Below are 26,516 nucleotides of genomic sequence, written 5' to 3' on the forward strand. Positions count from 1 at the left end.
ACCTTCATATTCCTCCATAAGAAACTCCATTACTTTCTCCAGCTGAAAGACAGACACAGCCCTAATCTCTTTAGGCTAGGAACTGTCTTTTGTTTCAAGTGCCCAGCATTTTGTGAAATGACACCTTGATTTTAGTACCTGCTAGGTACTAAAATAAAACCAACCAGAGCGTACGTTCTTCAGGAGGTATAAAATAAGGATTCAAGGTGATTTTCTGGGAAGGCAACATTCCATAGGAACAGCACGTCTTTCTGTTCCTTGGTAAGACGTGGGTGCTCTTTGTGTCACTGAAAGAAAAACTAAAAAAACACTCTACTGTCAGGATGAAAGAAGAAATCTGGTGTTTCCATGCGTGCATGAATGTGACGAGCAGACGTGCGTCCCAGTGAAGGCTGTTGAGCATAAGTGGATGCGAATGCCAGCGACGGATTATAGAGTAGGTGCAGAATTGCAGGTTTAATCACATGTGATTATAATTGAGTGTGGGGGGAGGTGGGCAGCACTGGTGGTGTAACTGGATGGGGAGTGTGAGGGTGTGATTGTAATTAAGTGTGGGTGTAGCACTCTGAGCATAACTGAATGTGAGTGCCAGGAGTTGGGTATATAACCCAATGTGAAAGTGTCTGAGTGAGTACATGTTAGTGGAGAGAAGGGGGCATGATTGAAGCTGAAGGTGAGTGTGGCTGAGTGTGTACAAGATGGAGCTGGGCTGTGATGGGAGGACTCTCAGAAAGCACGGTGGCCGTAGTCGGACCCAAGAGATGGGCTGAGAGGCCGTGTTTCTGGAGGGAGAGGTGTGAGAGGTGAGTGTGGGGGGTGTAATCGAAATGCAGTCTGGGTTTTCTAAATTGTGGCGTTAGCTGGGACAGCCCTTCCACTGGTGTGCTCAAAGTCACAAGCGATCTCATTGACTTTCCTGTAGCTGAACATGCATGAATAAGTGCTCAGTACCAGGAACAAGGACTACAAAATTAGTGGATGTAATTAACGAACCCAATAGTGAGCGGTGCTGGGCTAGTCTACAAAACACTGACTACTTGCTCAAATAAAATACTATACATATTTCTTGCTGTGTTCCTGTTCCCAGTGTATTAATTATTTTTACGTATAGTTTAGCCTGTAAGTTTACTGCAGGAAAGTTTGTACAAACAAGGAATTTCCAATGACTGTTAGAGGATATTTGTGGCCGAGGTATTTTCAAATACTTTTCTCATATGTAACACGTGTTTCTAAGAACTAAATTAATCCAATCAAGGCAAAGAGCTAACACATCGTAAACTATGAGTCTAATCAAAACTAATTAGCCCAGCTTGATTTTCATATATCAAACATATACAATGAACAGCTCATAGACTTGAGACCAAGAAGCCTCAAAGAAATTATTTGGAATGTGAATTCAAGTAATGACTAAATTGTAAACTTGAAGACCATGTGTGAATCTAAAAATTGAATTAATTGAGAAAAAGTTGAATTAATTCAGTCCTTCTTTTCCCCTCCAAACTGGTTGTGCAACTCTAGTTGTTTGTGTGCCAGAATGATTTAAAATGATGCTACCAGCAACACTCTTATTGCCATTTACCAATATACGCAAGTTTCCTATTATTTTCACCTTCCTTTTAATAGCTTCTCATTGAGACAGGCACACACTTCTCTTCACATGCCTTAGGGCTTCTTGACACTTCAGAATTTACCAGAATAGCTATTCCAGAATTCTGGAATAAAATTGGCTACATGGGGGCTTTAATTAAACAACTACTTGGGAACCATTATCCAGAAATAGTAAATTTCCAGGAGTAGAACACTTTTAGAGAAACAATGTGGCTCAGTGAGTAGAGACATGCCATAGGAGCAAGGAAAAAGTGCAGCATTTTCTCAGCTCTGCTGGAACAGCCGCTTTATCCCTCATGTTTTATATACATAAATGGGGATAGAGAGTCTGGCCATTTACTAAGGGACTGAAGTTAATCTCACTAGATTTTACTTGTCTGTAAGGTAGACACCTGTTTAAGTTGCAGAGGTTCCCTCTATATGGATAGAGAGAACTCATTCCAGCGGCTGGCTTGTGCCATCCTGACGTGAGTATCTAGATAGGCTGGATGAACATGATCTATATGTCTTTGTTTCTCAATGGACTTGACAGGGACCCAGAGGACTCAAAGGAGATGTTCTGAGCTGCCTTTTATGCTTAGTGATACACTTAATGAACTAAGAGGCTACGTCTGATACAGTTGCTAAATTAGGCACTGGTAAGTGGTAAAAAGATGACCATTGCTACTTATATTATTCTGAGAAGCACTGTGAGGTCTTCAGATACAAAAAATTGCACGTCCCCAGCAGTCTCATTGCTACTTTCTTGTCCTGGGCTTCTTTGCATAAGCGGATGTAACTTGTAGCATATGTGACCTAGGAGGATTCAGCTTTTGTGGCCTAATAGGTAAGACACGAGTTCAACTTTCACAGTATCTTTAGAGTCACAGATGTGCTCACCGCATTCACTTTGCCCTGACATCATCTCAGGTGCTTGGTGTTGCTCTGCTTTCATTTGTAGGCTTTGATGGGGGAAACAAATAATGTCTGCTAATAGCAGAGGGTCTTTGAATGTAGGGTCTGCATTTAACACTTGCCACCGTTTGTGATATGGAGGCAGGCCTAGGATGTAAAATAGCTGTCCAAAGGGAGCTCATACTCCCTCCTGTTTCCTCACTCCTGGTTTCACAGTGGCTTAATCGCAGCATGAGGGAGTGAGACTTTTTTTTCTAAAGTAACGTGGTGGTTTAAGGGACTTTGTTGAGAGACAGGGGCCTGAAATCCTTCAAGAGGAGCAGGACACTAACCTTAAATCTCCTTCTTCCTGGGCAAAAGCAGCTCTTACTTTAGCTACGCTTTGAATAAGAATGGTCGTGAACTGGAAGTGACACCACTCGTTATACACCCACCCTGCTCAGATCAGGGCACAGCTGCTGGACTGGGTCCCCTGAGGGTGCTCAGGAGCACCCCACTTGCGAGCCTCAGGCAGGCAGCGTGTTAGCTCAACTCAGGACAGTGGTGATGCAATGCAAGAACGGTTCTCTGGTGTGCCATTAACTTCCTTTTCTGTTGTAGAGGTGAGCTCTTGGATCGTGCTTCCAGCCTTCTGAGGTCGGAGGGTCTGAGGACATGGATTTTACTCCGACCCGTGGCCGTTAAGTCATTGAGTATCAAGCCTGTGGTGTCTGATTCAACACCCATCCGTCACTGCTAAAGCTTTCAGTGACATCAGTGGCCCAAGACTGGGGCCTTCACGTGTAAATTTTAAGGAATGAATCACTGCACACTTCTATAAAGGTTCCTGCTGGAAATGACTTGATTAAAAATAACACACTTAGGAGAGGTGTTTCAGCTCCAGCCAGACCTCATTAACAGAATCACTCTTGATGTTCTCCTTGGCAAGCCTGGCGTTAGGTCTGCTTCAAACTTGTTTATGAGGTTGTTTGAGGTTTGTGCAGCACACAAGATCTACAGTTGGAAAAGTGTCACTGCATGAGGCTGTAATCCTCGCTGTGGTCAACGTGTTGAGAGTTTTATATTTCCTGACCGCAGGATCTTTCCATAAAGTGAAGGGGGGAGGGATATTATTGTGATTAACCAGCTGGTTTATTAAAACTTCTGGAAGCCACGGTGAAGCTTTAATGAGATTATTGTGTCCATAAACTGCAAAGTTTCTTCTGCTCTTTCTTATTACGGGGAAAATAGAGGAACTGGCGAGGCCTTTCTCAGGCCATGTGAAAGGTTATTAGAGACCATAACTCTGGGCGTGAATGGTGGCAGTGAGACAGGGAGAAGCCTTCCCGATGCATTCACCAGCTGAAAATTTGTGAGGTGTTTTTTCCCCCATGGTCTCTGGAGGTGTAAACTGCAGCAGAAGCTTTTGGCAGCGACACTAGAAACAGAGACAGGATTCCCTCCTTCCCCCAAATCTCCCTGGTTAACCTGCAGGCTGAAACATGAGCAAGTTTTCCACAGGCTGGCCGTGACCCATGGTTTGAAAATATATGTTGCATTTATAAATCCTGCTTTGGCAGAGCCCTTAAGCACCTACACATCAGTACGTGTGTGACTTCAGCCTGACCACTCAGGCTATGTCCCGATCAGAGCCATGCCAGGCTCCCTTTTTATCTTTTAAGATTGATGGAGCAGCAGTTTTCACATGACACAACAGCATTTAGCATTTGTATAGAACGACAGGTACTTGGCTTGCTTTCCGACATTAACTAACTCATTGCTCTGCCAGGTGGCAGAACAATATGATGCGGTGCACAAGGAAGAGGTTAAGTGTGGCCTGGATCTGAGGAAAAGCAGTAGTAAGGTCAGCTGCAAGAATTTCTTGGCCTTTCCATCTTGATTCCTCCATTCCTTTGGCTAACCTGAAATGAAACGTGGAAAAATTACAGGCCGTCCTGGTAATTTCCTAATCTTCTCCTTGTTTGTTAATTATATTATTCTGTATCTTAATTTCCTCATTTTCATTGCCCTTCTTTCTTTTCCCCCCCCTCCACTTTATTTTTTCTTTGCTTTCATAGTCTATTTAAAAAAATGCAGGATGGCATTTAGCCAACAGTCATTTCACTTGGAGATGTGGAAAAGACACTGGAAAAGCTTCACAAGAGAGAAGAAATGTATGCCAGGTAGTGTCCATTTTGGTGAACCTTTCTGGATATCAGAAAAAAAAAAAAAAAAAAGACCCAAACAGTAGGAAACTTAAATGGTATTTCTGACATAAGGAGTTATAAGACCATCCTCTCCAGCAGACAGCTTGGAGCTATCAGGCCCCTCTTACTTGGCACCAGGCCCAAATGGCACAATCTAGTCATATCAGTACCCATATGGGGCAGATTATTCTTCATTTGGGTGACTTTGATGCAAAAGCAGACAATATCACACCTTCTGGTGTCAGGCCAGCAGTAGACAATGCCTCCAGTACCCACCTCTTTGTAATCGTAGCACTAATTGTATTTTTTCGAACAGATCAGGTGGGAAAGTCATAAGCCTCTTCAGTAGATACCCTCTGTACGTCCTAAGGTGCTACAGGTCCTAGGAGCCATGCAAATGTTTTTAAAGCCCTGATTAAACATTTCTAAAAGAAACTAGTGTGTGGTCTGTTTTATAGTGAGGGCAATAAAAATTACTGGACCCAATTTATCCTTAACAAATGCAGGGCCAGAGGTGAATCCTATTTTTTTAGTTGTTACTGTAGGAAATATTTACATTTTTTTTTTTTCCTTTTTAGGCATCAGCTCAACAATTTCTGTTTATTTGTAACATAAATGAAGGAGAAAGGATGTTGTTAAATGAATAAACCATTTAAATACAGACATTATAAAAACACAGGGTTGGCTATTAAAGTACTCAGAAAAGTAGTTATGAAGTCTGATTCAGCTTTCATTTCAATCACTAGTGAAATTCTAATTGATTTCAGTAGGAACAGGGCCTGGCCTTAATTTCTTCAGTGCTGTCCACTGTAAAGTAATTGATTCACATTGCTACCCTCTTAAAGCAACACAGCATGTTCCTTAAATTTTCACAGAGGAAGACCCACCCTTGTCATTTGGGATGGGTCAGAATCAGTGTATCATAGGTTGTCTTTCAAGGATGCGTTTTCACTACCCTCATGTGTAAATAACGTTCCTTGTAGAATATATATGGAAAAAGAGGATTTTTTGGAAGTAACCAAGTCAAATTCTGGTTATAATGACACAGGGCCAGTGAATTAGTAGGCAGCGGCTCCGTCACTGTAGATAGGGCTGGAAACACCCACAAGTGGACTTTCTTTAGTTAGAGAGGGCGAACGGGCAGGAGTCTTTTATCCTCCCTGCTTTGACATATTTGCAGTCATCAAATTTGTACGGGGTATGATCTTCAACATCCTCAACCTGTTGCAGGAATGAACTTACTTAGTTATACACTCTGTAGTATCCAAGAAACTACAGAGTTTCCCCATCTCTTATCCAACCACATCCAGAGATCCAGCTCATTTCAAGCACTTGGGGACTGGGATAGAAGTGATTTGACTGTCAAGAAGTTGTGACATGGTATATCTTCTACATTAGGGATCTCGTAGAGTAACACTTGATAATTTGCATTGTTCCTTTGGGCTGGCCTTGAGGTGACACAGAAGGTTACATTTGCTCATCCTTCTGACACTGAATCTCCATGGAAAGCTAGAGGCCATGTGCCTGCATGCCTGTGGTATAGGAACACATAAGTGGTCTATAAGGAGTCTGTCTGCACTGGAGCCATTAACGAGGCTCAGAGGATAGGAAATAATCCATCCTTATGGTAGCTCTGCTTGTAACCTGCTGTAGACATAGCTTTGAGAGGTGTCTTCCTCATCCCTGAGCCTCAGAAGTGCTGAATGGACCCTTTATAGTGAGTAGGATAATCCTTTACACTCTTGTTTGGCCAAAAGGCCAGTAATTACTTTCTCAAAGGGAACTCTGACCTCACATCCAGGGACAGGGTCTGATGTTAAAGTGAGGAAAAACACACTCAACTTTTCACTTGCAAAAAATGCTGCAGAAATTTTTTATTTGGAGAGATATTGCAGGTTCGTAAATATGTCACGAAGGTGGAAGAGCTCTTCAGTTTTGCCTCCTGCCCCATCGTTTCCTTGCCATGGCTGCATGTGCTCATCTGTGAAAGACTTGAGCAGCCTGTGTTTTTATCAGTTCTACAAACCTAAGTAATGTGTGCAGATGAGCAAGTAAGTGGGTTAGAAACCTCCAAGAATAAGACGTGAGGTAGCAATGACCTTAAATCACAAAGTTCGATCTGCTGGTGAGGGAATGGGGAGTGAAGTTTTAGGAGGAATTTTCTCAGCAGCAGCTGCAGATGGCCCAAAGGTAATCCTCTTCATCTCGCTGTATTCTGGACCCACATGACATTGGGGGTGCCTGCTATTGCAGATGCTGTGTTTCAGGTGATGTTGAAGGAAAGGTTTTTTTTTTTTTCCTCCGCAGTTGTCAGGCTTCCAGGGACGTTCTGCATGTGGACACTAATCCCCTGCCAAAGATAATTATATTCTCTCTAAATTCTCAGTGCATTTTTGGTGGGTGAATAAAGTCTGTGCCTCAGATTGCCTATAATATTGCATTGTTCTATTAAATCACTGTGGCAGCAATGGTTGTCCCACAACAGAAAACATCTTCATGAGGAAAAGGTGTTTCGATCGATGTGTACAGGGTATGTGTACCCTCCAGGCAAAGAAATCATTGGTCACTCTGTGGGACTGCCCGTTTTAGTTCAGGACTGTATATCTAAACACAATACATGTTAAAGCCCATCTGCCCCATCCTTTCCTCCATGTCTAACAGCAGAAAATTATTCTACAGGTTTCTCTTTTTGCTAATTGGCAGCAGCTCTGTAATTATGAGATAACCGCTCCAAATGAAATATTTGGGATTGGGTTTGAAATATTGTCTCTTCCTGCCTGCCTGGGGGATTTATGCAAATGCAGAAAAAATTGTACCCGAAGTCAAAAGATTCTGTGGTCTTATCCACCTCTTCCAGGACTTTATGAGCAGGAAGGAAGGTTAGGGCAGTTTTTCATTTCCTATGTGAATGTCAGAGCTTGGAACAATAATGGGGTCTGGAATTGCTCTTCATAAAAAGTATGTTGAAATTATCAGTAGAATGGAAGGGAAATGCACCAGGTGAGATAGGAGATATAAAAATAATTTTCCTGTTACAAAGTAGTTTTCTTCCTTTAAATGGCATGAAGGGCTAATCTGTTTAGTATCCAAGCAAGCTATTTATCTGTTAATTTATTTTCCTGCAAAAAAGTCCATCTGATATTATTAGGATATAAACAGACTGTATAGGTACCACCTGCTTTTTTTTTTTTTTTTTTCTTCTTTTGGTTTCAAATGCTGAAAAAAGCTGATTATTTCAGCTGTGCAGCTGACAGTCACTGACTGTATGTCAGAACTACAAGCTATAGATTAGGACATTTATAAGACTCGACAGACAAGAGCTTAATTTTAAGTGTGAACTTTAAAAGCCTCAGCTGACTAAGTTTGGAAGATGAGACAGGTTCAGAGGTTAACATGACTTAAGTATCCCAGGACAAGCTAACTACAGCACCTGGGAGATTGTTTAAAAATAATCCTTAAGCATATAAAATTAATAATAATTTGGTAAGGCTTTTAAGTTCCAGAAGTTTCCCATGGTCAATAGTTAACACAAAAATTATAGCATGCCTAGGATTCAGATGCAGAACCTTGGAGACTTTGTCAGATTTCCCAGTTTTCTGTTCATAAGAAACCAAACAAAACCAAACGCCATAAAATACATGCACGCTGCATTACATATGCAGATACAATTAGTTCATATGCATACTATGTATATGCACATACATACACATATATGTGTGGTTAAACAGGGAAAGAGGAGAATGACAATGAATCATTGTTGAAGAAAAAGAGATACACTAGCAAATCAAAACTTGCTTCTGGGAAACATAAATATGAAAAAGCAGTATTTGTTACTGCAACAACACTCATGAGATTTCTAAAGAGATACTGAATATCTGGGGGGTAGATTAGTCTCATGTAATGTTAAATGTCTAGACAGTAGGTACCTAATCTAAGCTAGTTGTCTAAGCTGTTGATCATCTCTCAATAGTCAATGGAAGCAGACAGGATTCTCCAGAGAGTAGTTCATCTCACTTATACTGGGATAGATTAAGCCATTTCTAGAGGTTTGCATCTTTCTTCACTGACTATAAGAGGAACTGATTAAATAGTGTAGACAGATGTCTAACTTTCTGATGACTAAAGTTAGGTGAGGTGAATTCATTCTTCCTCTGCTTCTAGGTTAAAAACTCGAATCTGAATAAATTGCTTTAGTGTTTGAGATGCATTAGGTTTGATTGCTAATCTAAATGTTAGAAAGCCAAAGGCTTTGAGCTACTCAAGCTTTTGTACAGCTCCAGTCTTTAAGCATTAATTATATTGCTACAGTATTCTCCATCATCTGTCCTTCACCTGTCCTTTCTCTGCCACCATTAGCCAAATTCATGGGGCATGAGGCCACATTCCCACCACTTGGATAATACCTAAATCCTATACCTATATTTAGGCACTGCCTACAATCCAGTGCCAGATGAAATCAAGCATGCAGATATATACAGGAACATTCAGAGATAAAGAGAGGTGGGATTCTGTTAGAGGTTAAGGCACACTTAAACTTAAATGTTGTTTTCAACACGCAGGTGGCTATGGGCTCTCCAAGTATTAAATGTCCTACTATGGGAAGTAGTCAACACTGTCAGTGGAGCACAGAGAGGGTGCAAGCTCACACTTACATTTAATTTTAATCTGATACCCCAGAAGCTCGAGTTGAGAGGCCAAATGTAGCTTATTTTGTCCCACCCCTGACCTTGAAAAATGCCATGCACTCAAAGTTGTAGCCAAGTTTGCGTAGCTCCTACCACCTGCCCGCTGTCCACCTCTCATTTATCTCTAAATGATATCCGAAGTTGTGTGTGTCTTTGCTGAACCACCTGTCCGTGTGCCCAATTCGTGGTGTCAGGTCTCCAAAAGCCCGACTTGCACAGACTGCTCCTGACTCTGCCAGAGTGAGTCCAGCTAAAACACCATGTCCCTCACGAAGACATTGATCCCCCTGCCCAGAAGGCATCTTCCACATAAAGAGCTATTCTGTAGCCTGAGATTTGGTGCAAAGGAGGAAAAGGAAGGAAATAGGGCCTTATCTTCCGTTCCTACCACCAGGCATAGGCCGTTGTGAAGGGATGAATGCAAAATTTATGGGACCAGGGGAACAAAAGGCAAAAAACCTCTGCAGCTGGCTTGTGCGCTGGGATGGAAGACTCCTGCTCCTATCACCATGTATGCACTGTGCACTGAAAAGTCCTAGGGTAAAACATGTATATAGTCCCTGGAGAGCTCTTTATCAGTCCTGATGGTGCCCGCTGACTTGTCAGGTAGCCTAAATGTCATCATTTAGATTACCGCATTGAGTGAGGACCTGCTGGGTTTTGTGATGCCTGTTTTGGGTGTTTGTAGTAAATGATCTGGATAACATTCTAAGATCTCGATCTAAGTATGAGGAGCACAGGCTCCATCAAACCTTTATGGACCTGGAGCTAAGTGCTTCATCATTTTTAAAAACAGAATAATGAGGGCACTTCAGAAAAATGCACCTAAACTTAATTTATTTGTATTCGGAAGTAGATAAATTGAAATCAGCAAAGTGGCACTGGTATAACTTCAATGCGAGCAAGGTCAGAAACAGTCACAAAATCTGGTTTTTAAGCTCCACTAAACCTTATGATAATTCCCATGCAAATCATCTAGGATACCTTGCTTCTAACGGGCTTTCTCTGAAGCTGTAACATTCTGCAGTCTATTTCTCCCAGGCCTTGGATTTTCTGGCAGTGCACACATGCTCACTGTTAATAAAAGCAAATGGCTACAGGGGATTCTGAGTCTTAAATTTAATAACGGGTAAGAGTTAAAGTAAACAGTGACTTTCCACCAGTGAGAAGGGCTTCGCAATGGACATGCCAATGGTGAACTGCAGCTGAGCACAGACCTGTGCATTATCTGATCAGTACCTGTAATGCTAGGGAAGGGAAAACAGATTTTTTTTCTCACCCTCTTCTCCTCCTGCCCTCAACCTCTCCCTTATTGCACCTGTGAATTCTCAGATTGCTTTTTTCCCCCCTTTTTCTTTCTTCCTTTTTCAGCTTTCCAGCTACTGATGAAAAGGGAATTTCCAAAGCATCCAGGATCCCAAGAGCACTGTGCTAGGAATAAATAGCACAAAGACTAGTCATTCCATGGCAAATACCACTCAGTAGGAAGCAGGAAAACTGAAGCAGTAAGTGTGCCAGTAATTCTAATCAATATGCCCTCTTTGCATGTCAGGCTACAAACGCAGAACAAAGTTGGTTAAAATGCACGTCCTGGGATATTTTAACATCTGGAACTTTTTATGTATTCATGAAGATTGTGAGTCAGATTCAAAAAGCTGTTTAAACAAGTGTGTTGATACACATAAGGTTTACTGTATATAGAGAAAAAAAGCATCATTGTTAACATGTTTTTTTGTATCCCTGCCAACCTCCTGCCAACTGGGGATAGAGTGTAGGTTGTTGGCATGTGTTCTTAAAGCTCTCATTGGAATGGAAACTTCCCAATGCTGGTTCAAAGGTTAGCTGGGTGTTTGATTTAAGCCAAACAGCCTTAGAAAACAGGGATTTATTTTTTCATCGAAATGAACGTTTATGTTGGTAATTCTCACATTTGGTTTTGGTTGTTACTAGAGATGTTTATTTGGGCTTGAAACAAACGGTCTGGTCAACTTAGTACCAAAAGGGACTGATTTAATTTGGGTAAGACTTGCATTATAGCAGTAGCTGACTGTTTATGAAGGGATTAAGCTCACTTCATGTTGGTTGTCTACACATTAGACACCTAGTCCTGGTTAATCAACTAGCAACCTGTTTCAGGATTGAATGAATCACTGTCTGGAGGTTCCTATCACTTTGGCACTGAACCCATACACAGAAGCTCAATGGCTGGTTTGGTCCAGGTGCCTAACGCTGACTTAAGTGTGATTAGTGCCATCGTTAATTGGTGTTAGTGGGATGAGCTTCATGTGTGCTTCAGAGATATAAGCACCTCAACTCTATTGCAAAATCTTCAGTTCTTTAAGAAATGAAATTTAAGTTTGTCTCCAAATTCCTTTTGGGGCTAATAGATGGGAGTGAAGTATCTATTTATTTTAAAACCATGTGCTTGGTGGAGTGTGAAGCTGCTTTTCATTTCATGAACACTTCCATCAGCAGCCACGGTGACATGCAGCCACAAGTATCCACAGGTAACTGGTCAGATGGGTTGGGATGAAAAATTGTAGCCTGAGACCTGTGGTGCACTATGTAAGTGTCTTCTTGGGGGTAAAGCAGGAGGCAAAAAGATTTAATTTTTCCACCTGCTTGTTCCCTAAACATAAGGGAGTCTGTGCCTCAGGGAATGCATCAGGTAGTTTTCTATCCAAGAGAATGAGTTTGAGCTATAATTAATTAATTAATCACTATAAAGCACTCTGAGATTTTGTGAGAGTTAGAGGCAAAAATGCTAATACTCGGGTATATGGCAACAATAAAGATAGTGCACACGTAAGAAGAAATAATATTTTATGAATGTGTTTACAGTATCCTCATTTAATATCCATTTGGTTTGATTGCCCTTAAGAAACCTCTTTAGATAAAATGTTACATTCTGTTAGCTCCTTGTAGACCCATAAAACGTAAAAAGTAATGCATTCATTCTTAAAATTGTTATTTTTTTCTTAAAAAAGGTAGTTTTTAATGAACAAAAATCTTATTGTAAATATTCTGCCAGAAGATGCTTGCAGCCAGTTTCTGGTTAGAGTTTAAAATGTTAAATTATGCCTCAGTGCTTTTTTAAGGTGGAATTTAGGTGTCTACAAGTTAGCAGTCTAAATCTAAGGAGATTGTTCTGGATTCCCTTTGTATGCAGTGGAGAAGACAGGTAATTGCTGAGATAAATAGACCTAAAATAAGAATTTAACATAGCTGAGATGAACGACTCTGTGGAAGTGCCTGTTTTTCTCTCTTAGGGAACTTGCAGTTATTACTGCAGGTGATCACTATACCTTTAAGTGTGTTAGTATGACTTAAGTCATCAAGACTTTAAACACACTCGGGTAAGATGAATCCCACCTATGTTTTCCATTTTTTAAAATGAGGCAATGCAATGGATTTCTCTATTTGACCATGTTTGATTTACAATAGTTATGTATGACTTTTCACCACAAAAACTGGACGATCTTCAGTGTAGTTATCTTCAGGACTAGATGTTGCTGAGGGCAGAAAGACAATTAAATTCAATGGAAATTAAAGTGTATTAAGAATTCAGGCCCCACATCCTATTTAAGAGCACAAAGAAGGGCAATGAAACAGGAGAGGGATGGATCTTGGTCCCTTCTCAACTCCACTCACATTATAATAGCTGCCCCTCTCTGTCCCTACTGTCTAAGAAGCTTTTCAAAGCTGCTGAGCATCAGTTAAATCATGCTGAAACCCAGTGGGGTAGCAAAGTGCTGCTGTCAATGATTATACTCTGGGTGAATGGTGGCATTTTCAGAGGGCTACAAAAGCCCATTGCCTTTCCTTGAAAACTATATCTCCCACTCTGTTGAGGATCTCTGAATTTTTTTTTTCCAATACCTGAATACTGATGTAGGCCCTCATCTTAAAGGTGACTAATGAAAGGGTCGTGATTTCCAAAGAAATGCTGAGCACCAGTACTTTAAACTATAGGTCTCATTTAACCTATCTTCAGTTGGACAGGTAAAATCAAGGTACACTGAGGACTTGAGTTAGTGACTCATGTGTCGGTCGTGATCCCTTTGAGATGCTCCAGGATAGTTCAAGTGACTATGGAGCTGTTGGATATGACACAAGAGATATTATAAACAGAGCTCTTTTGGAGTGGAGGCCGCAGACACCTGTTTGTTGAAGTTTTGGACTTGAATTGTGCAAAAAGGGTTTGATATTTCTGTGAGAAGATCATCCCTTCAGAGATTTCTTCAACATCTGCTTCTCATCCCATCACAAATGCTGCCTGTCTTTGGGATGCTTTGGCATTTCCACTTCCAGTCCCAGCTTGCAACCAGCAGTAAAAGAACGTTAGAGGATCTTGAAGTCTGGTTTGAGTTTAGGTGTAAAAATGACTGAGGCTCATCTGCTTTCTATCTTCTATGAATTGCTGGCTAGTCCTTTTCTGTCAAGATGTTCAAGCAAAAATTATGTACATTTTTAAGGAGGTTGTGTAGGGGCCTAGGATAGGGGCTAGGTTAAAAGAACCAGGAGATCCTTCTCCCTGTGTCTCCTCTATAAATCTCTCATTATGAAAATAATGCCTCATTTGTGGTCTTGGATGGCTCTGCCTTGAATGAGTCATATTTCTTTTGATACAGATGATTCATATCACTTCTTGTACAGCCCAGGCTTGATCTGCAGAAAAGCTTAACAGCAGAAAAGCTATAGCACACAGGCTCTGCACATGCTCTGAGTTTCTGATAATCAGCCTTTATTTAATTAAGCTTCATATCTTTCTTGTGAGGTAATTATTATTATTTTACACGTTGTACCATATTATAAAAAAGAAAGAAAAACCAGAGATATTAAGAGATTGATGAAAGTGACGGGAGATGTTATTGTAAAGATCTGGATTCAGAAGTGTCTGCCTTACTATTCTGTGAAAACACACGATGCCCTTTTCTAACACAAGTTGTAGATATAAATTCAACACAACCAACAAGTGTCTTTATTCAGCTCCAGTTGCACACCACGTTCTGATTCAAGGACAATGGATTGCTGTCTCCTGAGCTTTAGTGATGAAACAGTTTGTATGTGCCTTTTTCAAGAGATAGCTATCAGGAAGCAGAAATATGTGCCTTGGTGAGGTTTTGCAACTAGAGACAATGAATTATGTATGTTTTTTTCAAACTCTGCTCCCCCTGCTATCAAACTGCATGGCTGTGGTTTCTTGGGCTGCATCCTTCAAAGGGTAATCATTCTCTTCTGCCAGCAAACAGAATAGTCAGACATGTATAATGAGGAGAAAGGGATGTTATTCAATGTAGACCTCATGATTTCTGCACTCTTGCTGTGCAGAGCTAAGATCGAGTATGGTTTCTGCATGTGGAGAAACTACCAGTGTTGCAGTCTAACTGGACTCAGCCTCCAAGAGATGTAAACACACTTCAGGTGAAAAGTTGTGAATGAATCCCAGATGAGGGAATGTGTAGTTAAGTAGTGATTTCAGACAGTTTGCTACTCTGACCCTCTTCGCTGAGGCAGAACCACAAGGCAACATGATCTTCACAGCTGAACCTGGCAATTAAAAATGTGTACTCTCTTGATCTGTTTGTGTTTCATTGTGGACCTGAAATCAAACACTGAAAACAATTTTGCCTCAAGGCTGTCGTCCCCCCCTCCCAACCCATACAAAATCATGTGTTAATTGTGTCCCTTGTGTAAAACCAGTTAAAATTATATGCACCTTTAAAAGACCTACACCTTTCAATATTAGAGAATTATGTATTTTTGTTTTCTTCTCCAAGTGCTTTTTTTATATCATTGAAACAAAGACAAATTAGCCTGAGAAGGCTAACAGCATTGGACTTCTGAATGATTGCTCTGATGTACCACCAGATATGATCCAATATTAGATTTCATCCTATTTACTCCAGATTAATTATGAGGACACCTTCAAAGATAAAAGTAGAAAATACATTAGCTTTAAATAAGAACAGGATACATAAGTGATGTCATAACATCACAGAAAGAGAAAACAGCTTATTGAATAAGATGCTGCCTTGTCTATTCAGACACCCAAGCTAGTTGCATCTGCAGTTATTTTCCTCAAAGTATGTAGGAAAAATGCCTAATCCTCCTGTGCCAGTATTTCCATATATGTTTAAGTGGACACTTGGAAATAAATCGGTGGTGAGACGATACAAGAATCAGGCATCATCTCTATCAAATATAACAACACTAACCAAGTAAATAAAAATAACAGTCACTAAAACAATGGCGGCAACAACTCCCAAACCCTCCATCGCACATGTAGTTCTAAAATGTTACATTTAATGCAGTGCAATATTAGTTTTCCTATTACTGTTGGCTTTAGGTGAGAGACGTTCAGACACAATAATCTTAGGCAGTGAGCTAAAACTAGAAAGGCAGCTTACTCTTGTAATTATTGTGTATATATATGTTATCAGGAGATTGGTGCTTGATTTTGAGATCATTGAAATTAATTTTTCTATAAAGCTGTGACCACCTGCTGGATCACATGGACTAAATTCACGTTCCCAGTCCAGTTCCTTGCTTGGCAACAGGCACATCACAAATGCAGTCATTAGACTCCATCATGTTGTGGAATATATTGTCATTCTGACTCCAGTGAAATAGATGCAGAACCCTTTTTCTTCTAGCTATGGTTCACAGAAATATCTCAGAAGGAGCTGGCAGACTGGAAATTTGCAGAGATGTTGTATCTGTTTGCATGGATAAGCAGAGATTAATTTTCCAGGTCAGCATCCTTTTGCAAAACATGCAATTCGTATTGAAAAAAAAACAACAAACAAAACAAACTTCTGAGGGCCTTGAAACAAAACTTCATCTTTTTGGCAAGAAAACCAAGTCCTAATATCAAGCTATAAGTTAAATATCTAGAGATATACAACTGTAATTAATTCAAGTATAATGATGCAATCAATACATTGACACTTTCTGATTTGACAAGGATGATTACTGGATCACCATTTATCTCCCAGGTTTCCCAATAGTCAATGCCTCTAATGAAAAGTCTCCTTTGACTCTTTCCCATTTGATGTTTTAACTTGTTTGAATTATTAGCTCTAATTTTGTCAAGCTGGAATGTTACAGACCGGGCTGCTAGGATACTGCAAGATTCATGGGTTTTGGATATTGTACCACAGTAAAACAGCTGGAGGGGAGGGGAGAACCGGTATGGTGAGTAATGGCAAATGCATCCATCACAACAAAGAAACTTCTATCAGCCCCACTGGCAAAACAGTGAGTTACTGAACTATCAAGGATATCAGGCTGAGGATTTTGAATGATAGCTAAATATACTTTCCCCTTAGAGGGGTGATCTTGCTTTGGACTGATTATATTTGTTGCTATCAATGATGACAATGAACAGCTGTGCTCGGCAGTAGCTGCTTGTAATTTCTTTGCCAAACATATCCACTCATAGGACAAATAGATGCATTTTGAAATTAGCAATAAAAAAAAGACCAAAAAAGTGAGCAAGATGTACAGATATGTGGTACTGTCCAGCCATCTTTGAAAGAGTTAGTTATTTTTTGACTGACCTAGTAGCATCACTGAGACTATTCATACTATCTCCTACATTTTGTTATAAAGCTTTCTAACAGTGAGGTACAATATTCCCATGGGGTAAGAGAGCTACCACTGCAGAGAATTTCCTTCTAGTGTAAAGCCAAGCCATGAGCTCTGTCAACTCTTAGTTTATCACAGAATAGATACCTTTCTCCAAAACCATATCAGTGCATGTACAAAGAGTACCAGGAAAGAAACTGTGGCACAATTGAAGTTAGTGGCGAAAGTCTCATTGACTGCAAAAAGGACAAGAATTTAATCACGTAACACAGCTCTGAGGTTCTCTCCAATTTTGGTATGCCTTTGCCAAACCTGTAGATTTGGTGTTTCAAAACCTTATTTTCTTTAAGGTTGAATTTGGATTTGAAATTTTGAGCTGGCTTTGGTTCGCAACTCTTCATCTTGGTTTAATCATTTTGTCATCATCATTACGTTGCTTGACAGGTCTGGGGAAGGCTATCGCAAACGGTTATGTTAGTCACATAACCTTCAGATGCATATGTAAAGTCAGACTGGATAACTAAGGATTTCTTACTGTCTTAAACATCTCTTCATTTAAGATTGTAATTCACACCTATCCTCTTCTTTTTCTTCCCCTCCCAGTTTCTTAACTGAGAACAATAAAGCTGCAAAGTGAGGGAAAGACATAAACATGACAGAAGCATAACGAAAATAGCAGTGAGCACATCTCAGAACTTGGAAAAAACATTTAAGGAAGATGTGCACCAAAAAGGGTGCACAGAGACTATTTCATGCTTGAACTCTGGTGTCAGGGGAGTAGTTAAAACATACCATCCAAAGTGAGGCAGTAATTATGAGAAGTGAACTAATAATGGGTAAGTATAGAAAAACAGAGACTGCAAAGAGACAGTCAAAATAAACTAGGGAATGAGGCCACTTAAACCATCAAGGCTAAACTCAGAGATAGGCATGGAACAGGTCAGTAGGAACTGATGTAACTTTGTGAGGGACAATTGTCCTTTTGTTAGTACCACTCAGGCCCCCTGAAATCTGTTCCCTCTTGGCTTTTGCAGTAAGGAGTCTCGTCTTCAATGCTAAGTCTTGAATTACCTGAATCGAGTTTGTTTTTAAAACACATCGAGACCGACAGGGTCTTGTGGGTTTGAATCAGCCACAGTCTGTGTCCAACTTGAGCAGCCACTGCTGTGGGGGAAGGATGGCTGTCGTCTAAGGGGGAACAAAGTTGATGCTTAGTATTATTTAGATTTCATGTGCCTTTGGTTCTGGACTTTGATCTCTACTAATTTTAGAGACTGTGGTCTGTACAAGATGAATGCGAACATGGTTAGATATTGTTTCCTGTGGGAATAAGCAAGGGGAGAGCAAGAGAGATGGACATATTCAAATGGCCTCTTGTGGGTCTCTAAGCTGACTACAACAACATTTAAATTTAAGATAATGATGGGTTGTTTCAGGCTGTTAGTAACTCTGAAGGGTCAGGCCCTACCCACAATATAGTAAAAGGAGCGAAATTTTTACAGTGTTGAATTGCTCACTCCAGCAAAGCCTTAATTTCAAGTTTACTCTGGCCAGCTGCATCAGGAGCTGGTGTCTGATGATTGCAGCTAGTGTATCGTCAGAAACCAGCGCTCTCTTAAATTCAGTGACTACAATATTAACGATGCCTGACTGAGGGACCTGTGGGGGTAACCTCTTCACCCTCATCTTCTTGAGGTGGTGGAGGCAGTGGTGAGCTCAGGAATTCTAGCACAGGATTCCCATTCCGATTAATATACCTAAATTTAGGTTTCTAGATGGCGAAAATCCCCAAACAGGTCTGACTGAGTCACCTGGATCCATAGTGCTGTTAGGGTGCTGGACACTACTAAGTATCCAAGACATCTAAGTCAGGTTGTTAGATATGACACAGGACATACAAGAGACTTGAACTCTTTTGATGGAATATCCTATGTTATCACAAGTGGTACTAGACACCCGTGGCTGAGTACTTGATTCAAACTCTTAGTTAATACAGTCAATGGAGCTTGGAGAGCAATTCACCTCCTCTTAAGGTAGACGTCTAAACAACATCTGTTCTAGGAAATAAAACAATGCCAGGGCCCAGGGCTGTAGCATGGTTTTGGCTGAGGTCAAGATGATACTCTCGCAAAGTCTTCTAGGCTCAGGTAAATTAGCACAGACCAAAGAATTTTCCCAATAGGGAGTTTGGATCTGCCAATCTCATTTTGGAGGCTAGGAGAGTTTAAATCATGCAGATGACCAAACTGTGCTAATTGGCAAAATGATCCTGGCATGACTCTACTGACTGTTTTGGTAATATCTGTAGTGACAATGGGAGCAGAAACACCTCCTGCCTGTTTACACACCTGTACGTAGATATCAAAATGGAGTGTCTTTTTCTTGAACTGAATCCCACCTCTGGAGCAGGATGGGGTGCAGCTGGGGGCAGCTTCAGTTCCTTTCAAGGGGAAACCAGCACCTTTCCTTGATCTGTTCAGTCTGGCAGATGTTTGAATAAGATGTTTGTTTGTTAGAGCTGTGATCTCAAAGTTGCTCTTAACTGGTCAAACTGGTCCACTGGACTGTAGCATGATGACCTCCGCCTGGACCCACACATTTTCCTCCTCTCTTTCATGTTGTTTTTTTGGTTGTTGTTTGTTGTTGTTTTTGGTTTTTTTGTTTTTTTTTTTCATTGAGCAGTCATCTAAATGATTTGCCTGAACTTTAATCTTCTCCCTCTCTTCTTCCTCTTTAGCAAAATCAGTCTGGGGGTCCAGCTCACTGTGAGGTTCCATAGTCCCAAATGATAACAGCAAGGGAAGGAGCAGAGCAAATGGCCTTGGGTGAGACTGCCAATTTTTGTGGCTGTATGTTCTTAGGGTGGCTCAAAGAAATGGTGAGCCACAGTGTGTGGATGTAGGATGCTTACTGTGGTGGAATCCAGCTGGGGTCTCTGAGTATTTAAGAGGGCTTTTATTATTTCTGGTGTTAAGGAATTGTTCAGGGAAGATACGAAAAAGGAGGAAATAAAAGCTAAAATAATTCCTCCAAAGCCAGTCTAGATTTCCTAGGCAACAGTGAGGAAAATAATGGAAGTCTAATCATATAATTTAAGCTCTGTTAATGGGAATAGCCTCTTCTTGTAATTATCTCAGCAATACATTCTCTTTTTTTTTCCTGTTTACCCATTACCTTTTAAAGTTAAACAGCATCAGCAATAAACAGAAAAAAATGGGGATATTTCCTATCTACAGTCACTAACTGAGTAGAAGCGGAAATGAGCATCTCACTTCTTTGGATTTTGGAGCTGGGATGTAATTGAATTTCAGACTATGAATCTGGATCTGAATTTCAGTGATAGCTCTAATACAGGGTTTGATTCTAGCTGGTGTCAGAACTTTTAGTTTAGACTCTATCAAGAGACAATTGAAAGTATCAACTCCAAAACTCTAACCCAGCAATAATTAATGTTTAGGGCATTATAATAATCTGCTATCAAGATTAAAAATTAAATTAACTATTCACTCTACCTTTATGCTGAAAAAAAGAAGAAATTTCTATCTCCCTTCTGTGCATTAATCTCAAGTCTGTGGGATATTCAGAACTTGTCCGTGGGATATTCAGAACTTGTACCACTGTAATTGGAATCCCATGCCAATCTATTCATTTCACTGCAGTTGCTCCTGATTTACATTGGCAGCAAATGTTTTTCCACATCACTAAGAGATACAGTTGTATTTAAGACAGATTTATTTCACTGGAAATGAAAATAAATTCCTCCTATGAATACTATATTAAAAAAAAAAAAAAAAAAAGGCTTTGCCTTCTTTCCCTTCTACCCCCTGCCCCCTCTCCTTTTTGTAATGCTGAATGTAATGAAGCAAAATTCATTGTTACAGATCTAAACATGACAATTCGGCAAATTTTATTTCCTTAGTTCAGCTGAATTTGTTATTCTCATACAGTTCTGTAATTGCCTTTTTTTTTCCCCAGCTATCAAGTTCACACAGGTAGAAGAAAGACTGCTTTAGATCTGAACTTGATGCTGGAGGTCGTTGGAAATATTATGTAATATGACTCAAAAAGCTTTACAAACTGTTCAAATAGCAGAACATTTCTAGTACAGTGCAGGAACATAAAAGTGAAACCAAACAAACTCAAACCATTTTGCAATTACTGACAAAATCATGCACTGGCAGAAAATGTGAAAGAATAACAGGAGTGGAGCGGTGGAGGCTTTTTTTCTCTTTTTCTTTTCTTTCTCTCCCCCCCCCTTTTTTTTCCTTCCTTTTTTTTTCTTTCCTTTGGTACCAATAAAGCAAATGCATCTCAGTTCTTGAAACAACTGAATACATGTCCACTTCCCCTGCCTTACTGCTTTCCTTTGTATTGATAGCACCAGTAAAAGATAAAGTAACATTAGCACTAAGTGTAAATTAAATGATGGATGTTACAGTTCCCTTTTTCTGAATCTAACTCTTTAAACCTTAGTTTAGAAGCTTAAATGTGGAATGAGGGACTATGTCCTGTTTCTCCCTGCTGGGTTCATTTAGGATAAAACCCAGGCTGTCCTGCATTTTAGTTGGAGACTTGCACACAGTGGGGGTGATTGGACTTTCTCTGCCCAAGGCACAACATATGCTACTTCCCATCACTTTAATAGGCATTAGTTCCGCAGACAGCACTGGTCAAATGTACATTATTCACAATCACTTTAATGCAAATATGCAAGGATGAGAGAGAAAATATGTCACAAAGAAAGAATCAGCCATTTCCGTTCTTTTTTGATTTTCTTCTTCTATCACAGTATCTCTTCTTTCACCACATCTGTCTGCCTACATGTATGTATCTATGCAGTCACTGCATTTTTTGGAGGATTTTGTTTATTTTTTATGGGGGGTCTCCATGTTGTCTGTTGAAAGTGTTTAGATGTAAAATATCAACACTACACTTTTTCTGAAGGTTATGTCTATTGCTATTCTTAGTGCTCACTGGAACAACGTTTTCTTTTTCACTGTCAGCCTTTTCTTTTTCAAAAGGTTCATCCTAATTGTTATTTTTATTATTTTTGTTCTGCTGGATCCTTTTATGCATCCCCAGAATGACCAATGTCGGTAACAAATAAAACTTCCTAATTAAAATCTTATCACCAGAAACCCATTCATACTAGACTATATTCATACTATACTTATCTATACTATATCTATACTTCTGCACAGATGAGGAATAGTTTCAAGTTCTTTGCATTTTCACCACTGCTTCTTTATCTTTTTTTTTTTAGCTGTGTAAATTACATGTAGGGCTCTGCACACTGTCACTGTGCTATAAATCCCATTATGGTACAGTGTTATAAATGAGACCACAAAGATGTTTTTACTATCTACCAGTCTGTTTGCCTGTCTATCTTTATTTCCTTGTGATAGGTCCTGAACAGATAAGAAACAAGTGATACTTCTTCTGTGAGGATCTCAGAGAACCCTAAAAAGATAATGAATACAATTCAGCAGCTTATTCAGAGTATAATGTTTCAAGCCACAATATCTAAGCATTTTACTAGTTTTCTTCCCCCCTCCCTCATTTCCCTGCCAAGTGCAACACTTCACTCCTGCCCTGCCCATCCATTCATGCAGGTGTCAAAGTTTTTCTAAGTTATCACCATCACTTACTATTGTTTCTTTCCAACCAACTTCCTACAAAAATTCAATGGATGTTTGGACTGAGTATTGAGTGTGAATCCAAGCTTATCAGAGCTTTGATAAACTGGAAGGATGTCGCTCTGTGGCAGCCAAAATCAATCTAACCTTTGGCTGTCACTGTGTTCCTTAAGAGAGAGGAATTGTTCCTCTCCACCTAGTAACCAAGGCCAGCGGTAAAACCTTGGCCAAACCCCAAATGAAGTATATCAGTTCATGAACTGTATCAGCACAACCAGAGTTACCTGTCCAGGGAGGTTACATGCCACACTGGAAGACTCTTTAGTGTAACAAAGAGACAGAGGCATAAGATCCATTCATCTTGTGACTGGATAAATTGAAACCTCAGATTTTTAGCCAAGAGCTCACCGGATCCATCAGGATAACTTTCCAGGGGAAGTGGTAGATTCTGCAGATTTTATGTCTTTAAGGCTGTTTGTCTTTCCTAAGGAGATATTCAGGCTCTACCACAGGTTCTTGGGGTCATGGCAGGAGCTTATCTGGGATGTTTTGAAGTTAAATAAAATATGCTCAATTGCACAGAACACTGTGGTGTCAGCCAAACCTATGTGTTCCCTGTAAGAAATGAATTAGAAAAAACTAAAATCATTTTGTTAGATGCTCACCTGTGAAACTCAAAAAATATATTTTTAAGCAGATATATTCCCATGAGACATTTTAATTCATACAAAATGGTGTCTTCTGAAGAGAAAGTACTGCCCTCTCTCACGCACCACACATGCACCCCATGTTCACTTTGCTAGTTTCATTAGTGTCAAGTGATTAGGCATTAATTGCAAAATGTAACATTGCATCAAGTTTGCTTTCTAATAGGTGACTTTTAATGGCACGGTGCTGTACCAATGACTTCTAATTAATGCTCAATTTTGTCCTTCTAACTGTCAGAGGAAACACAAAACAATAGATGTTTGTATGTATGTTGAAACACAGATAAGGCTTTTGGCAACCCGTTTATAACATTCCTTTACAAAACAGTACTCAGTGCTACATAGAGGATTAAATGATGGCATTATGATGGATGAAACTTGGTTCTTTTGATTATTCACTGTTACTTTATTGTAACCTCAGTAGAATCAATCCAGATTTACATCACCAGAAAGGGAAAAACAATTTTTGCTTTTATTTTTTATATATTATCATATTGCACAGTTACACAGATCATAATAAGGGATGGCCCAATGCCAAGTACCAGGGAGTCCTGGCCAATGATCTATGTGTTTTCCTGGCCTAGTGAGATAAATTACATCAATTTCATAAAGAACAGCAACAAGGAGCAAAGCAGCAAGCATTGCATCTGGACACTTTTAACTTCTTAGCTTAAATGATCTAATGCCCAGTTATCTGGATTAGCTAAGAGCAGGTTTTTGTATTATATCTAGCAATCTTTGTCCTCTCTGCATGTGTAACAAGGTATTTTATTGGATCTGTCACTATCTTGCAGAAAAAAATGAAGGACAATAAAAATAACAATTGAAATTACTGTGCTCCTGCTCCTCCTCCTTCCTCTGCAGCTGTTTGCTTTATTTATGTTTTTACCAATACCAGAGGAGTTATATGAGTTTTTAAAAAAGGTTTGGAAATAGCCAAGCATTGCTTCCCCTTGAAGCAATCACTTCATGGACCACTTTATTTCATATCACAGTATTGCTCTACAGTTCAGATGTCAGTTGTTTACATTGTAGGTTTTTTATTATTAATAGATTTTTTCAATTGGGAAAGCCTGTTTTCTCTGAACTTAGTAGGACTTTATCTTTTCTTACTGGCGATGAGTGATTTATGTGGACAGCTCCTATTAATGCTAATGGAAAGCAAATGCGTAAATCTCTCCACAGTAGATAGATAGCAATCTTACAAAAGTGGTCCAAGCAAAGCATGTCTTTGTACAGGGTCTAACTAGCAATTAGCATAAAAGATTGACATCAGCTCTAATTCAGTATTTATGTGAGTACTGTTAATCTAAATACAGAATCAAATTAATCCCTTGTGTAACTCCAGTGCCTGCTTTGGAATTTCAGCACTGAAGATTGTGACCTACCCCATCTTCAAATGTGTAAACTAAATAGAAATGCACAGGTTTTAAGGACTAGACTGTGATACCCTGTTCAGTCGGGGGGGGGCTTGTTAATTAAGCCAACCTGTATAGCTCCTGTTACCTGATGTATGAAGCCATTTGAAAATTGAGATTTGTAAAGGAGGATGAGAGAATTCCATGCTTTTTGGGGTTAAGCACCTAAATACCATCAGGAAGACAAGATCTTTCAGCAAAGTCCTTGAAGAACTAGGGTAGAAAAAGGGTGATTTGAAAGGGCCTTTCTATGAAATTCTTGTAGGTAAAGGAGCCAAGGGTTGAGTAAAGAAAGGGAAAAGAACAAAAGAAAGGCACAAGCTTTTAATCAGAAAATCATCAATGTTTTGAGGTTGGATTGCTTTTTTTGAGAAGTGTCTTTTTCTTCAAAAAATACTGCAAAGGAATACCAATATGGCTAATTCCTGAATGGAGCTATGTTTTAGGTAGAACCCAGGTACCATTTCACAACATAAATTAATGGTAATGGCCAGGGGTATACTGGAGGAGAAAATCAGGCTCAAGGGTAAGTTCTGCACAGCAGGACCTTGGTATCTCCCATCCCACCACTGCCTGGATCTCAGGTTTAGACCAAGCTCAAGACATAGGCATGGGACATAATAAGATATAAACTCAAACTTCTGTTTCATGTCTCAAACAGAGGAAATAGTCTGGTGAACAGCTGGAGAGTATTCTCATAGACAAGACGATTAAGCATGGAGCAGGTAAATGGGCAGTGAGGTGGACTGAAAACTGATTGTGCTGCCATGCTCACAGGCTTGTGATCAGTGTCACAAAGTCCAGCTAGAGGTTGGTACCTAGAAGTGTGCTCAGGGGTCAATACTGGGGCCAATACTGTTTAACCTCATCATTAATGATCTGGATGATGGAGCAGAGTGCACCCTTAGCATATTTGCAGATGATATGAAACTGGGAGGAGTGGCTGGTACACCAGATGAGTGTGCTGTGATTCAGAGGGACTTCAACAGGCTGGAGAAATGAGCTGAGAGGAACCTCTTGAAGTTCAACAGAAGGAATGACAAACCCAGCACCTGAGGATGAATAACTCCATGAACCAGTACAGGCTGAGGAGCGACTGTCTGGAAAACAGCTTTGCAGAGAGGGTCCTGGTGGACAAGAATTGGAACATGAGCCAAAAATGTGCCCTCACAGCAAAGGTGACCAGCAGCATCCTGGGTGGCATTAGGAAGAGCCTTGCCAGAAGGTCAGACTTGGTGAGACCCATTTGTAGTGCTGTGCCCAGTTCTGGTCTCACCAGTGTAAGATAGACGTAGACATACTGGAGTGAGTCCAGCAAATGACCACAAAGACGATCAGGGGATTGGAGTGTATGACATGCTGGGAGAGGCTGAGAAAGCTGGGTTTATTCAGGTTGGAGAAAAGAAGGCTCATGGGTGATCTTATTCATGTGTATAAATAGATAATGGGGAGAGTAAGCAAGACAGAACCAGACTCTTCTCAGAAGCTGACTGGACGTGGCCCTGAGCAACCTGTTAAAAATGACTGTGCTCTGTGCAAGGGGGTTGGACTAGGTGATCCTGAGACATCCCTTCCAACCTCAGCTATTCTGTGATTCTTTGGGTTCAGTTGCCCACACACAGGACCAAGCAGCTTTGCATTTGCTTTTCCAGGTAGGACTTATGTTATATTTTCCAGCCCCACTGAGATTCCTTATTTTTGTCCGTAAATGCATGAAACTGTGAAAAGACCAGCTGCCTTGCATCTGTTTTAGTTACATCTTGGTACCTGTGCCAATACAAGCCCACATACT

This window comes from Haliaeetus leucocephalus, unplaced genomic scaffold (genome assembly GCF_000737465.1).
Source record: "Haliaeetus leucocephalus isolate CR32 unplaced genomic scaffold, Haliaeetus_leucocephalus-4.0 Scaffold871, whole genome shotgun sequence".
NCBI lineage: Eukaryota > Metazoa > Chordata > Aves > Accipitriformes > Accipitridae > Haliaeetus > Haliaeetus leucocephalus.